The following is a 15,094-nucleotide window of genomic DNA, read 5'->3' as shown; positions in this document are numbered from 1 at the left end:
TTCCACTATAAACCTTATAGTATTCTGCTTTGTAGCCCTTCTGGACATAACTTCTTGAAATCAGGGACCTCATCTTCTGAAACTTAGCATCCAAAAAAAGAGAGGTGAGCACCATGCCTTGCATGTATTAGGTGCTCAAAAATTCCTGAAATGAATATAAAAGCTAGTCATGAAGACATTCTTGGTTTCATGTCTGTCAGAAGCAAATTCTGGCTTATATCTGGGACTAACAGAATGTGCTGTGTGTAATGGCTCTAGAATAATCTTGAAGCACCACCATTTCATCACAGAAAATGTCCAAAATAGTACCTTACCCTTCAGAAATCTCATGTACCTTACCCTTCAGAAATCTCTGCCAAATTATACAAAATAAGATGAAATGAAAAATATATTAAATAACATGAAATGAAGATAGTGTGCCTTCTGTTGAATTTAAGTTTGTGACTTAAATTAAAGGAAGAAGTACTTGGAATAAAACATTTGTGAATTCTAAATAAATCTGTAAAAAGGGGACAGACTGAAGATTTTCATATTCTCAAATATTTCCAGGAAAAGTGGTAAACTGGATGTGCAGAGAGAAGATTGAGAAAGCTTTATGCTTATACATTGATCCATCTGCACAACTAACCATATTTAGGCTGTGATAGCAAAACCATGCAACTATTAATCCAGGTTTGTAGCAGAGCCACTTACTAGTAGTCAAGAGACTAACAAAGCTGTGTGAGTGTGTCCTTGGAGTGGAGAGGGTCAGGATGGAGGCAAAGAAGACAGATTTTGATTAAAAAGAATTACTTAATTCAAAATACAATGTAGATAATGTTTAGAATCTAGGTTAAGCTGACAATTATGTGACTACACAAATCCACATAGTCAAAATAGTTAAACATTTAAGTATTTTCTTCTATCAAATCTCTTCCTTTTTCCTTCTTTCAAAGGAACTAGCTCACTCTAAAGAGAAATCGCTTTCATATGTGATATGAAAAATTGGTAAGAGAAAGTAAAAAAAAAAAATAGGAATCCCAAAGATTCACACACTGGAAAATCAGGCCTTGGATGTCATTTGACAATATTACTATCCTGCTTTTTATGGTATACTTTCCCCCATGATACTCATGGCCCTTAATCACCTGGTTTAAGTATGTGTCTCAGGTTACATCTCAACAAACTCAGATGTGCAGGCGAAGCCAAGTTTCAAATCAGTGATAGAGCTTAAAATGGAATTCTCATCATGATTCCAGGTACTACTAGTTAGAATACACATACCACACACAGTCACCATAAGGATAGTAGTTAACAACATGGACTCGGGAACCAGAAATTGAAAGTTTGAATCTAGGCTCCTTCACTTAACAGCTGTGTGACCTTCTACAACTTACTCAACCTCTCTCTGCCTCAGTTTCCTCATCTGTAAACAGGGATGATAATAGCACCTATCTCAGAGAGTTTTTATGATGATTAAATAAGTATTTGTAAAAGCTTCATACTGGCACATACTAAGTTCTATGTAAGGGTCTGTTAAATACACATGGTTGTGCAACACCAAACAGAATAAAAACCCCTAGAAATGCATATTGGAATCAAGAAATTTTGACTACAGAGTCTTTTACTCTAAAGGGTGAATGACTGCAGTGTCACCACCATCCCTGTTTGCGCAGGACTGGACAGTTCCAGACATCTGGGACTTTCCATGCTAAAAACCAAAGAGACCAAGACTTTCAGTGCAAACCTGGACAACTGATCAACCAAAAGAGGCTCAAGTAGGTAACAGTGATAGACATCATTTTACCTCCTATCATGTACTACTGAGTATGTGACATATATTACCTCATTTACTCTTCCCAACAACTCTGCAAGTAAGGTAATTTTATTTGCACTGCTTGGGAAAGAAAATTCAGTTATACAACAATAAAGTAATTTGCCCAAAGACACACTGTTTTAAGAAAAATGACCAGAGATGGATCTCAAATCTGCCTGATTTCAAAGCCTATGGTTTTAAATGTTTTGTTCTACATTGTACAGTGATTATAAGATAGCTTCATAGAGGAAGGAGTGCCCCAGCCAGTTCATGTCCACTGGAGGACAGACCTGGAGTAGTGAGTTTGTCAAGATGGACCCTTAAAGTTAAAAGGCCACTGGTCTGGCCACGATGTCCCTGACTTTCCACATAGTATGTGCTTTCCTGGCGGACTTTCATAAATCTACCTGTTCAACCTACAGCTGGACCTACATAAAATAAGAAGTCAAGCTCTTGCCATTTTGTTGGAACTTAGTAAAAGCATCAGAGTAAGTTCTTCTGTTGCTTAATGCTTTTCATTTACTCTTTACCAATTATTCCCTTTCAAAATTTCAGCCCTGTTTTCAGCATAAATTTTAAAAATTTATCTACCCTAGTCACTTTTTTCCTCCAACACTGCTATTATTTTACTAGTATAACTGGAATAAAATAAACACAGCCAGATCCATTTAAATTTCTTTTCTCTGAAACTTCATCTCTTAGCATATTTCTATGATTCTTCTTTCTATGACCTATTAGCCATGGGCTAATTATATATCTGGGAGAGGGTCTCACTTGAAAATAACACCCTCAGAACAGGCAGGTGTAGCTCTGTCTCTGTAGAAGCCACTGAAGCCACCCGATTGCTCCTTGCTGCTCTAGACCACAGACATAAGCGTGTGGATGGTGTGAATGCCACAGTTTGAACAAGGAGTAAAACACCAACAAAAGAGCCCACATACTCTCTCTATTTTGGGAACCTGCTCTAATTTATTTGAAATGTTCAAGAATACATATTGTATCATCTTCACCTTTCCATGCAAAAGAGGATTAAAAAAATGATGAAGGACAGTCTTGGTTATGCAAGTTTTTAATAATAACTCTGATGTTAATTAAAAACTCACTTGCTACTGCAAAATCTACTTCTTAAAGTACAGGTTTTATTTATTTCAGCTGAGTAGCTGAAAAATATTTCTACACCCTGCCTTGCTGGTAAGCAGATTTGTTATGTTTTGCAGTAACTGCTCACTCCCCTTTCCTAGGATAGCTACAGCCCACACTCTGTCGTGTTTTTACTCCCCTCCCATTCCCTAGTCATAGCTGACCAAATCTGGAGTATGGTCAGACCCAGGCAGCATATGCACTGACCAAGCAGCTCCTCTCAGGATTCTCAAATAAGAAACACGCAGAGGGTACTCTGTTGGTAGTTTCATCTTTGAAAATAAGCACTTCTGCACCCCCAAGTACCCATTTTCAAAATGAGGCTTATAATGCCTGCCTATGTGAAGTGATTTTTATGAAAGTGTAAATGAATGTCATCTCTAAACCAAGGTATTGTATAAAGGCAATGGACTTTTTGTTGCTTGAGTATTTTGTTTGTTTTTATTTTACAGAGTAATTCTTTTTGGGTGGGTCCAACCAATTCAGGTATTTATTCTTTGCAGTTTCTGAAGGAATTTTCTTAACTTATGTAGTGACAAAATATGGTTTAGTTGAGAATGGCCAAATACGCAAAATGCAATGAACTCACTTTATATAAGTGCACATGTATAATATATAAATACATATGCTACATATAATACATTACATATGCATTGTACGTATGCATACGTAAAGATGCACAGAGCATTCCCACATTACAGGAGATAGTGTGATAGTGGTGCTAGAGCTAAGTATCACTAAGGTATTGGTGAAATCCTTAGTCCTATATCCTAAGTCCTATTCCACTGCTATGACGCACATAATAAATGGTAATATCGGTACAGCACACTGGAGTAAGCTGCCAGTAAGATCAACATGTGGAACATGTTGCTACTGGAAAAGTCTTATCCTATAACCATAACTCTTCTATTTCTGTGTTTCTACTCATAATTTTTTGTGCTCCTCACTTTCTCAATCTCCAGGCTTGTCTAACTCAAAGTGGTCACTTCCTCATATCAGGGCACTTATACTAATTTCAGGAAATTCTCAATCCCCTTGCACCAGCTAGGAGATACAGTTTAAACAGTCTTCATCCAACTATTTCTGTATAGCTTAATCTACTGCCGTTTCTAATATGTTACTGAACAAATTCCCGCAGATCTTCTTAAGGACAATCAGCATTCTAGCCATCCTCTCTCTTTTCCATATTGCTGCAAATGGACATGCTGCTTTGTACCTCTGGTCGGCAAACACAGCAGTTTGTTCACATCATAGGCCTTCATCCTAGCTGTGCCCTTTGGTACTTCTCCCTTTCCTTTGCATGACTGACTCCTTGTCATTCATGTCTTCCCTTAAATCTGAATGCTTTTCTTTAACCACTCAATCTGAAGCAGCACTCCAGGTACCCTGCCAAGTCAGCCCACTTTATTGTCAGCTGGTGTTGTGTTTATTGTATTTGTTTATTGCCTTTCTCCCTCCCCACTCCATGTGAGCCCCTGCAGAACAAGGGCTTGTCAGTCTTATTCTCAAGTGCTCCCTAGAACCTAGAACAGTACTGGCATTTAGCCTGCACTTAAATATTTCCTGAATAAGTAAACTTTAAATAATTGATCTCCTGCAACTGCCTCCTACCTGGAAATTGTTTCCAAACTCAGCTTTTAATAAGAAGAGAGCAAGTTTCCATGGAAGGACTTCTGAAAACATCTGTCCCACCACATAGAAATTATTGACTTTTCCTGAGTCACATTAATCAATATCTTCCTGAATTAATTAATAAACAAGTCACCTGGAGTTTGTACTTTATTTCATGTTATTTTTTATGTGAGGGTTATAAAAGCATTTTATATATCACAGTGTCATATACAAAACGTTGGGTTTTTATAATTATTTATGGTCAGAGGAGGACACTACCTATGAATATTTTCAAAGAATTTCTAGGTCTCCTTACCCAAATATAATCTTAATAAGTACCAGGCTACTCATGACCTTAAGTTATGCTATTCAAGCCTGTTAAAATCATATGTATAATGAAGTCCTGTTCAGTTCTAAAGGCAATTCCTAAGGTGAAGAATCACACACTGACCAAATTACCCTTAAAACTCCCTTAAGTCACCCATGAAGTATAGCATGCACATATGCCATTTCTCAACAAATCAAACATAGTTTTTTTCCTTCCCCAATATTATCAGAACAGAGAACTATTTCTTCAACTGATCATCAGATGAAGTACTTGGACATACTCTAGGAAATGTATATATATTTAAATTTTAGAATCAAATTCAGCTCAACAAAACATTCACAAAATGAAAACAGAAATATAGAGACTTACAAAGGAGAAACAGATATATACATATTACTATCTTGTTCATTCCCAATCATCCATAGGTGCAGTAGAATGAATGCCATGGACTGAATTGTGCCCCGCCCCCCAAATTCATATGTTGAAGTTCTAGCCCCCAGTGTGACTGTATATAGAAATAGGGCCTTCGGAGGAAATTAAAGTTAAGTGAGGTTCTCAGGATGGAGTTCTAATTAAATGGGATTGGTGGCCTTATAGTAAGAGAAAGAGAGAGAAGTCTCCTATAAGCCAGATGAAGACACAGACAATCTAAAGACACAGCAATCTAAAATGAGAGTTCCCCCCAGAACCCGACCATGCTGGCCTCCTGATCTCGGACTTCCAGGTTCTAGAACTGTGAGAAATAAATGTCTGTTGTTTGAACCAGTCTATGGTACTTTGTAACAGCAGCCTGGGCTGAATACTGCAATGGGGAACACATGATAAATCACACTTCTTTCTCTTTTCTTCCTTAATACCCAAACCCTGTGCTCAAGCTCAATTACTTAACTGTGGAAATGATGCAACTCTTCTGTAACACATTGAATCATAATTGATTATCTCTACCCTGAATGAAGGAGTTGATCTAATTTGTTAGCCAGTTACCAAGCAAAGCCTGGGAGGATGGAATACATGAGAACCAGTTAGAACAAAGAGAAAAGAGTCAAGGAAAGTCGGGCACAAAGCTTCTCTGGAAGGAATATTGAAGCGTATGCCAAGGGGTAGGTTGGGGTTGAGGCATCTAAGGGGCAGCAGAAAGGTTAGGCACTAAGTTCTAGAAGTTTGGAAAGGAGACTAACAAAGGAGATAAAGAAAATAAAGATATGTTGGTAGCAAAGACATCTCTCTTGGTTTTGCCTAAGGCTCTTCCTGCTCATAAATGTAAACTGTGAGAATCGCTTAGTGTGTTATTAATCTTACAGCAGACAGATAAACAGCCCCACTTACCAGCTCTTCATATGCCCTCCTCTATTCATCCTCTCAAAGAATGAAAGGAGAAAATTCACTTCCAGAAATGACAAAGGGAAAAGATTACCTATTCTTATTCACACCTATATAAAATTTTAAGTACACTTACACACAAAGGTAGAAAAATCACCTCCAAAGTGAAATGGTTTTTGTGATCTTCAGGAGGGAAAAAAAGGAGCCACTTCGTTTATGCTTTAACAGGAAATTTTAAGTTAGAGACTTTGGATGCTGAGGATTTGAGATAACTTTTAATCAACTAATGGATTCTTTTTAAAAAGACCGTCCTTTATGGTCTTTTCGAGTTTTCAATTTCCTCCATCTTAACTGTCAAAAGGGAAGGGGTGCTCTGCCTATTACAGTAATTAGTTGAAATGAGGAGAGAGCTGTGAAAGGAATTCAGAAGCCACAGAACGTTGGTATTAATGCTGTTTGTGTTTCAAACATGAACAATAGCAGCAATATGCATTCCAAATGACTGAAAAACCCAGACATTGGGTCAACAGAATTCTTTGACACCTATTGTGTGTGCAGAACACTATGCCTGGCTGCTGTCTGAAGAAAGAAAAGAGACACAGGACAGCCCTTATCTTCCAGCTTACAAGGCTACAAGTCCCAATAGACCAAGACATTATGGGAAGCCATTCCCACAAGAAGAGGCCATTTTGTCACAACTGATGACAATTGTTAAAGACAAAGGTAAAGTTGTGTTGCCTTAAATTTAAAGAGAACAATTAAGAGACTGCGATTCTTATTTTTCTTGGGAAAGTCTCAATTTTGTCTATTACATGATGTTGCTAAAAATAATAATAATAATATAGCCTATTAAAAGCAGTTCCTTAGTGCCTTTACCACTGGTAATCTCCATAGATCAAATCAGCATAAGATAAACTTTGTGTGACTGTGTGAGGTTTTAGAAAGTGAGCTTTAAGCCTGCTACGGGAGACTGTCCTACTAACAGGAATTGGATTTACTCCAATCCTTTGACCAACCCAAAGCAAAGACTTTCTTGACAGGCTCTCCTTTTAAAGACTGAAAAAAATTAATCCATTGTAATAATTCCATGTTGATTTAAAAATAACGTTTGTGCGAAATTTCAGCACCAACTGAAAATGTGTTTGACTTACTACAGATATATTTTAAGTCTGACATGAGAATCGATACCATACTAATCAAGGCAGAGCTGTGAAGGAGACATAAGTAACAAGTTTGACTCATGGGATAAAATTATAAACAACTTCACTTTTATCGCTGTCTCTTCAAATTTATTCTGTTGGGTTAGTATTTCGACTGTCTCCAGATGAAAATTTGGGCAGTCCCCATTACTTTTTCTGGGTACTCTTAAGTAATAAAAAGTCCTAGAGTCACTTTAAATCACAAAACAATGTTTTATGTCACTAATAAATCAAAAGTCTAAACTTGAATTAAAGCCGAAGATTCTCCCTCCCCACAGCTGAGGCCTGTAGGAGAGAAACGTACAGCTGGAGAAGAGTGAATGGGCTTCTCTCTTTTTCTACTTTGTACTTCTACTTGTCTCCCCGGCAGCTTAAACTGGAAAACCTGGAAGACAGGAGGTTCAAAAAAGAGCTTACTTGGCTGATACTCCTGTGAGCTGGTGTTAGTCCTCTCCAGGTTCTGTCAAATATTTAAAGATGAGTTCTTTTGTGGGTTCTTCTGAGATCACACCCCCATACAAAGCTGGAGTGTTCTCAGCTACAGTGCCCTTAATACAGGAGATGAATTCTTCATATTATCAGCTAATGCTCCTTCTTCATCTTTGGACATGTGGTAATCCCTCTGTTGTGGTCAGGTTGCTCTTCGAAGGGTTTCTTTGGACATACGATAACCTCAGACCAGGTCTCTCTCAGAGCATGGGGCCTACATTTGTTCCATAAAAACTACTCAACCCATCAATTTACTCATTCTCCAACTGCTTACTGAGCTCCTATTAGGTATCAAGCACTCTTAAAAATAGCATATGCTGAAATATAAATGAGTAATCAGCCTTAAAGTGTACCTTTTCCAAGGGGTATTGGCATCTTTAAAAAAATAAATGCTTTAAACCCCATGAATAAATTACATGACCCTAATGACACAGATAAGCTCCCAAAAGCTTATCCAGAAGGCCCAGCATGAGACTTCCACATGGGGGATGCTCCAGAGACATCAATGTACTCTGAAGTGTAAAGCCAGGGGGCTATAAATGTTCAGTGTGCAACAAGACCACTGCTTTTCCTTAAAATGTGTGGTTATTTGGCATCACTTGAGGGTGGCTGACGTATTACAGGGAATGGAGGTGCTAAATCCCTTTAAGCTGTTCCTTGATTCTGTTTTCATATCATTAATATTTATAATTCTGTGTTAGTATTAATTTTCAACATCAGAATCTTTGAATATCTGTGCTGGCAGAGACCTTAGAAACTCTGGTCAAAGCATCTCTGCACATGATTTTCCTGTGTATGTGAGGTTACATGCATGTGTCTACAGGGACTTGGTTAGATAAGAACATGCTCTGAGCATGTATGCAGAAAATTCACCAATACTAGCTCTGTTTCTTTTGGGCAGTTGTTTGGACTGCACAACCATTTATCTTGCACCCTCAGCTCACCAGGATGAAGGCTAAATTATCAAATGACAGATATATTTATATATGAGGGAAATTCAATCTAGTATAGCTTGAGGAGTTTGAGTCGGGAAAAAATAACAAGAGACTAATCAAGGTCCTTCCACTCATAATTTTCTAGGGGTCCTTGTGCAGTATGCTTTGACATTTTAATAACCTGAAGGAGGCTCACTGGAGGGAGTATGAGCCAGCACAAAGACTCTGAAGTGGTAGATCTGGTGTGTTCAGGAAACAGCCAGGACGTCTGTGTGTCCAGAGGGTGTTAAGGGAGAGGGCAAAAAGAAGGTGAGAGAAGAGGGCTGAGGAGGAAAGCTGAGAGCAGATTATAGAGGACAGTGATTCTCAACTCTGGATGTTCATTAGAATCACTTGAGGACCTTCCACCAAATATAAATGCCTCAACCATAAAACCAGTAAAATCAACATTTCGGGAAATCAGACCCCAACATGAATATTTCTTTAAAGCTCGCCAGATTGTGTCTAATGTAAGAATCTCTTGCAGGACACTGTAGGTAACTTGACTCTGGCTTTGAGTAAATGGGAAACCACTAGAATAGGGGTTTTGAGCAAGGGAGTGTCTGATCTTGCTTAGGTTTTCAAAATGTCCCTCTGGCTACTGTGTTGAGAACGGATCCTAAAGGGACAGAAATCAGAACTTGTTTTAGAATGCCTTTGCAATAATCTAGATGATGGTGGTTTGGTCCAGGGTGGAGCAATAGTGGTGTGAAAAGGGGTTGGATTCCAGATATATTTGAAGAGAGAACGGATAGGATTTGCAGATGTGTCTGATGTGAGGTAGGAGAGAAAGACAGAAGTCAAGGAGGATTTAAAGGCTATTTCTTGGCCCAAGCGCATTCTTCTGACAAGCTCCAGAAGTGCCTGTTGTGTTTCCACTTTTTTTTTTTTTTTTTTTTTTTTTTGGCCAAACCACGGGGCATGTGGGATCTTAGTTCCCTGACCAGGGATCGAACCCACATCCCCTGCATTGGAAGAGCAGAGTCTTAACCACTGGACCACAGGGAACTTCCTGCACTCACTTTTTGAACCTTCTCCCCTCTCTGTGGTTATTCCATTCCCTCCATGTCCCTCTCCTTCTCTCCCATGTTTCCTTCACAAAATCTTGCTCTTATGAAGAGATCTGAAAAATGTATCTGTTGATATATAAATGAATAGTAAGGCTTAAAGTGTACTTTTCCAAAAGGATATTTGCATTTTAAAAGAATAGTTGTATGTGAATAATGTGCCTTTTAAACTTCATGAATAAATACTTCTTCTGATCCTAATCACACATATTGATTTATTTTATGGAGCAAGTTCTAACAGTAGTAGACCAAGAATTTCTACTTTAGAGAGGCTTTAGAGACAGTGACATGAGGTAAGGGAATGGTCAGGGAGCTTATCTTGAAGCTGAGTTTGCATAATAGCATCATTTTTTCTTTAGAACACAAGGCTATTTGAAGCAATTTATAGGTGACTGATGGATTGGTAGGTAGAGGGGAATAAGAGGATTAAACTCCAGCCATCCCTTGGCACCACCACTATTTTCACATATATTTATTTATTATTATTTTTAAGCAATAAAATAGAATATCTGTGATAGAAGAGGTCTCAGAAAGCATCTGTTTTATATCTCTAGGATTCCAGAAAAGGACACTGAGCCTTGGAGAGGCTGAGTTTCTCATATAAGTATCCAATGCTATATCAGATAGGAGGGGCTTTCAATATTCCAACAAAACTCAAGATCCAGGCTTCCCTGGGAGTGCAGTGGTTAAGAATCTGCCTGCCAATGGAGGGGACACGGGTTCAAGCCCTAGCCCGGGAAGATCCCACATGCCGTGGAGCAACTAAGCGTGTGCACCACAACTACTGAGCCTGCATGCCACAACTACTGAAGCTTGCGTGCCTAGAGCCCATGCTCCACAACAAGACAAGCCACTGCAATGAGAAGCCCGCACACCAAAACGAAGAGTAGCCCCCACTCGCCGCAACTAGAGAAAGCCGGTTCGCACAATGAAGACCCAATGCAGCCAAAAATAAAAACAAATAAATAAATTTATTTTAAAAAAAAAAAACAAAAAAACCCTCAAGATCCTCCAATTACAAAGCTACAGTAATCAAAACAGTGTGGTATTTGTACTAAAACAGATAAACGGATCAATGGAACAGAATAGAGAGCCCAGAAATAAACCCTCACACCTATGGTCAATTAATCTTCAACAAAGGAGGCAAAAATATAAAATGCGAAAGTCTCTTCAGCAAGTGGTGCTGGGAAAGTTGTCCAGCTGCATGTAAATCAATGAAGTTAGAACATACCCGCACACCATGCACAAAAGTAAACTCAAAATGGCTTAAATATTTAAATATAAGACATGATACTATAAAACTCCTAGAAGAGAGCATAAGCAAAACATTCTCTGATATAAATCATACCAATGTTTTCTTAGGTCAGTCTCCCAAGGAAATAGAAATAAAAACAAAAATAAACAAATGGGACCTAATCAAACTTACAAGCTTTTGCACAGCAAAGAAAACCATAAAAAAAATGAAAAGACAATCTATGGAATGGGAGAAAATATTTGCAAATGATGCAACAGACAAGGGCTTAATCTCCAAAATATACAAATAAGTCCTACAACTCAACAACAAAAATACAAACAATCCAATCAAAAAATGAGCAGAAGACCTTAATAGACATTTCTCCAAAGAAGACACACAGATGGCCAGTAGATATATGAAAAGATGCTCAACATCACTAATTATTAGAGAAAAGCAAATCAAAACTACAATGAACACCACTAATTATTAGAGAAAAGCAAATCAAAACAACTACCTCACACTGGTCAGAATGGCCATCATTAAAAAGTCTACAAATAACAAACGCTGGAGAGGGTATGGAGAAAGGGAACCCTCCTACACTGCTGATGGGAATGTAAGTTGGTAAAGCCACTATGAAAAACAGTGTGGAGGTTCCTCAGAAAACTAAAAATAGAATTACTATATGATCCAGCAATCCCACTCCTGGGCACATACCTGGACAAAACTATAATTCAAAAAGACGCATGCACCCTTATGTTCATAGCAGCACCGTTCACAATAGCCAAGACATAGAAACAACCTAAATGTCCATTGACAGATGAATGGATAAAGAAGATGTGGTACATATGTACAATGGAGTACTACTCCGCCATGAAAAAGAACAAAATAATGCCATTTGCAGCAACATGGATGCAACTAGAGATTATCATACTAAGTGAGGTACATCAGAAAAAGAAAGACAAATACCATATGATATCACTTACATGTAGAATCTAAAATATGGCACAAATGAACCTATCTACAAAACAGAAACAGACTCACAGACACAGAGAACAGACTTGTGGTTGCCATGGGGGAGGGGCATGGGGGAGGGAAGAAGTGGGAATTTGGGGTTAGCAGATGTAAACTATTATATATACGATGGATAAACAAAAAGGTCCTACTGTATAGCACAGGGAACTATATTCACTATCCTGTGATAAACCATAACGGAAAAGAATATTTTAAAAAAAGAATGTCTATATGTATATAACTGAGTCACTTTGCTGTATAGCAGAGATTGGCACATTGTAAATCAACTATACTTCAATTAAAAAAAACCCAACATCTCAAGCTGTTCCATTCAAGCATCAATGATCTCTTAACTAGAACTGTAGTCTCCCTTTAAGATTTTATTTTTAGTACTGTATTAAAAATAATGCATATTATCATAACCAGTCAAACACGCAAGGTTGTATGACCAGCAAGTTAGTGATTTCCTTAACTCATTCATTCCTACTCTGAAGTAACTTCCTCTGTGTTCATACAAATATTTGCATATACATACATAAACAAATATGTAATTATTTGTTTTTACAAAGAAAGCAAGTGATGTCATTTACATGTATATATATGTATATATATAAAGTATATATGTGTGTGTGTATATACATATATATGCAATCAAACTACAACTTATTTTCTCACTTAATATTTCATGTATCTCTCTCCCAGGAAATAAATATAGAGCTATTTTTAAACAGCTGTGTTATAGAATGGAAATATGAAAATTTATTCAACCATTCTAATGCTTGATAAACACTCTTGGGGTGTTTGTCTCTAGAAACACTGAAAAGAGCTGTACATTTATCTTTATATCACTTTTTTAAAACATCTTTATTGGAGCATAATTGCTTTACAATGGTGTGTTAGTTTCTGCTTTATAACAAAGTGAATCAGTTATACATATACATATATTCCCATATATCTTCCCTCTTCCGTCTCCCTCCCTATCTCACCCCTCAGGTGGTCACAAAGCACCGAGCTAATCTCCCTGTGCTATGCAGCTGCTTCTTACTAGCTATCTATTTTACGTTTGGTAGTGTATATATGTCCATGCCACTCTCTCACTTTGTCACAGCTTACCCTTCCCCCTGCCCATATCCTCAAGTCCATCCTCTAGCAGTTCTGTGTCTTTATTCCCGTCTTGCCCCTAGGTTCTTCATGACATTTTTTAGATTCCATATATATGTGTTAGAATGCGGTATTTGTTTTTCTCTTTCTGACTTACTTCACTCTGTATGACAGACTCTACATCCGTTCACCTCACTACAAATAACTCAATTTTGTTTCTTTTTAGGGCTGAGTAATATTCCATTGTATATATGTGCCACATCTTCTTTATCCATTCATCTGTTGATGGACACTTAGGTTGCTTCCATGTCCTGGCTAATGTAAAGAGAGCTGCAATGAACATTGTGGTACATGACTCTTTTTGAATTATGGTTTTCTCAGGGTATATGCCCAGCAGTGGGATTGCTGGGTCGTATGGTAGTTCTACTTTTAGTTTTTTAAGGAACATCCATACTGTTCTCCATAGTGGGTGTATCAATTTATATTCTCACCAACAGTGCAACAGGGTTCCCTTTTCTCCACACCCTCACCAGCATTTATTGTTTTTAGATTTTGTGATGATGGCCATTCTGACTGGTGTGAGATGATACCTCATTGTAGTTTTGATTTGCATTTCTCTAATGATTAATGATGTTGAGCATTCTTTCATGTGTTTGTTGGCAATCTGTATATATTCCATGGAGAAATGTCTATCTAGGTCTTCTGCCCATTTTTGGATTGGGTTGTTTATTTTTTTGATATTAGCTTCATGAGCTGCTTGTAAATTTTGGAGATTAATCCTTTGTCAGTTGCTTCATTTGCAAATGTTTTCTCCCATTCTGAGGGTTGTCTTTTGGTCTTGTTTATGGCTTCCTTTGCTGTGCAAAAGCTTTGAAGTATCATTAGGTCCCATTTGTTTATTTTTGTTTTTATTCCCATTTCTCTAGGAGGTGGGTCAAAAAGGATCTCGTTGTGATTTATGTCATAGAGTGTTCTGCCTATGTTTGACTCTAAGAGTTTGATAGTGTCTGGCCTTACATTTAAGTCTTTAATCCATTTTGAGTTTATTTTTGTGTATGGTGTTAGGGAGTGTTATAATTTCATACTTTTACATGTACCTGTCCAGTTCTCCCAGCACCACTTATTGAACAGGTGGCCTTTTCTCCACTGTATATTCCTGCCTCCTTTATCAAAGATAAGGTGACCATACATGGGTGGGTTTATCTCTGGGCTTTCTATCCTATTCCGTTCATTTAGATTTTTGTTTTTGTGCCAGTACCATACTGTCTTGATTACTGTAGCTTTGTAGTATAGTCTGAAGTCTGGGAGTCTGATTCCTCCAGCTCCGTTTTTCGTTCTCAAGGTTGCTTTGGCTATTCGGGGTCTTTTGTGTTTCCATACAAATTGTGAAATTTTTTGTTCTAGTTCTGTGAAAAATGCCAGTGGTAGTTAGATAGGGATTGCACTGAATCTGTAGATTGCTTTGGGTAGTAGAGTCATTTTCACAATGTTGATTCTTCCAATCCAAGAACATGGTATATCTCTCCATCTATTTGTATCATCTTTAATTTCTTTCATCAGTGTCTTATAATTTTCTGCATACAGGTCTTTTGTCTCCTTAGGTAGGTTTATTCCTAGATATTTTATTCTTTATGTTGCAATGGTATATGGGAGTGTTTACTAAATTTCACTTTCAGATTTTTCATCATTAGTGTATAGGAATGCAAGAGATTTTTGTGCATTAATTTTGTATCCTGCTACTTTACCAAACTCATTGATAAGCTCTAGTAGTTTTCTGGTAGCATATTTAGGATTCTCTATGTATAGTATCATGTCATCTGCAAAC

The sequence above is a fragment of the Phocoena phocoena genome, chromosome 7 (assembly GCF_963924675.1).
Source record: "Phocoena phocoena chromosome 7, mPhoPho1.1, whole genome shotgun sequence".
Classification (NCBI taxonomy): domain Eukaryota; kingdom Metazoa; phylum Chordata; class Mammalia; order Artiodactyla; family Phocoenidae; genus Phocoena; species Phocoena phocoena.
This window is presented reverse-complemented; position numbering follows the sequence as displayed.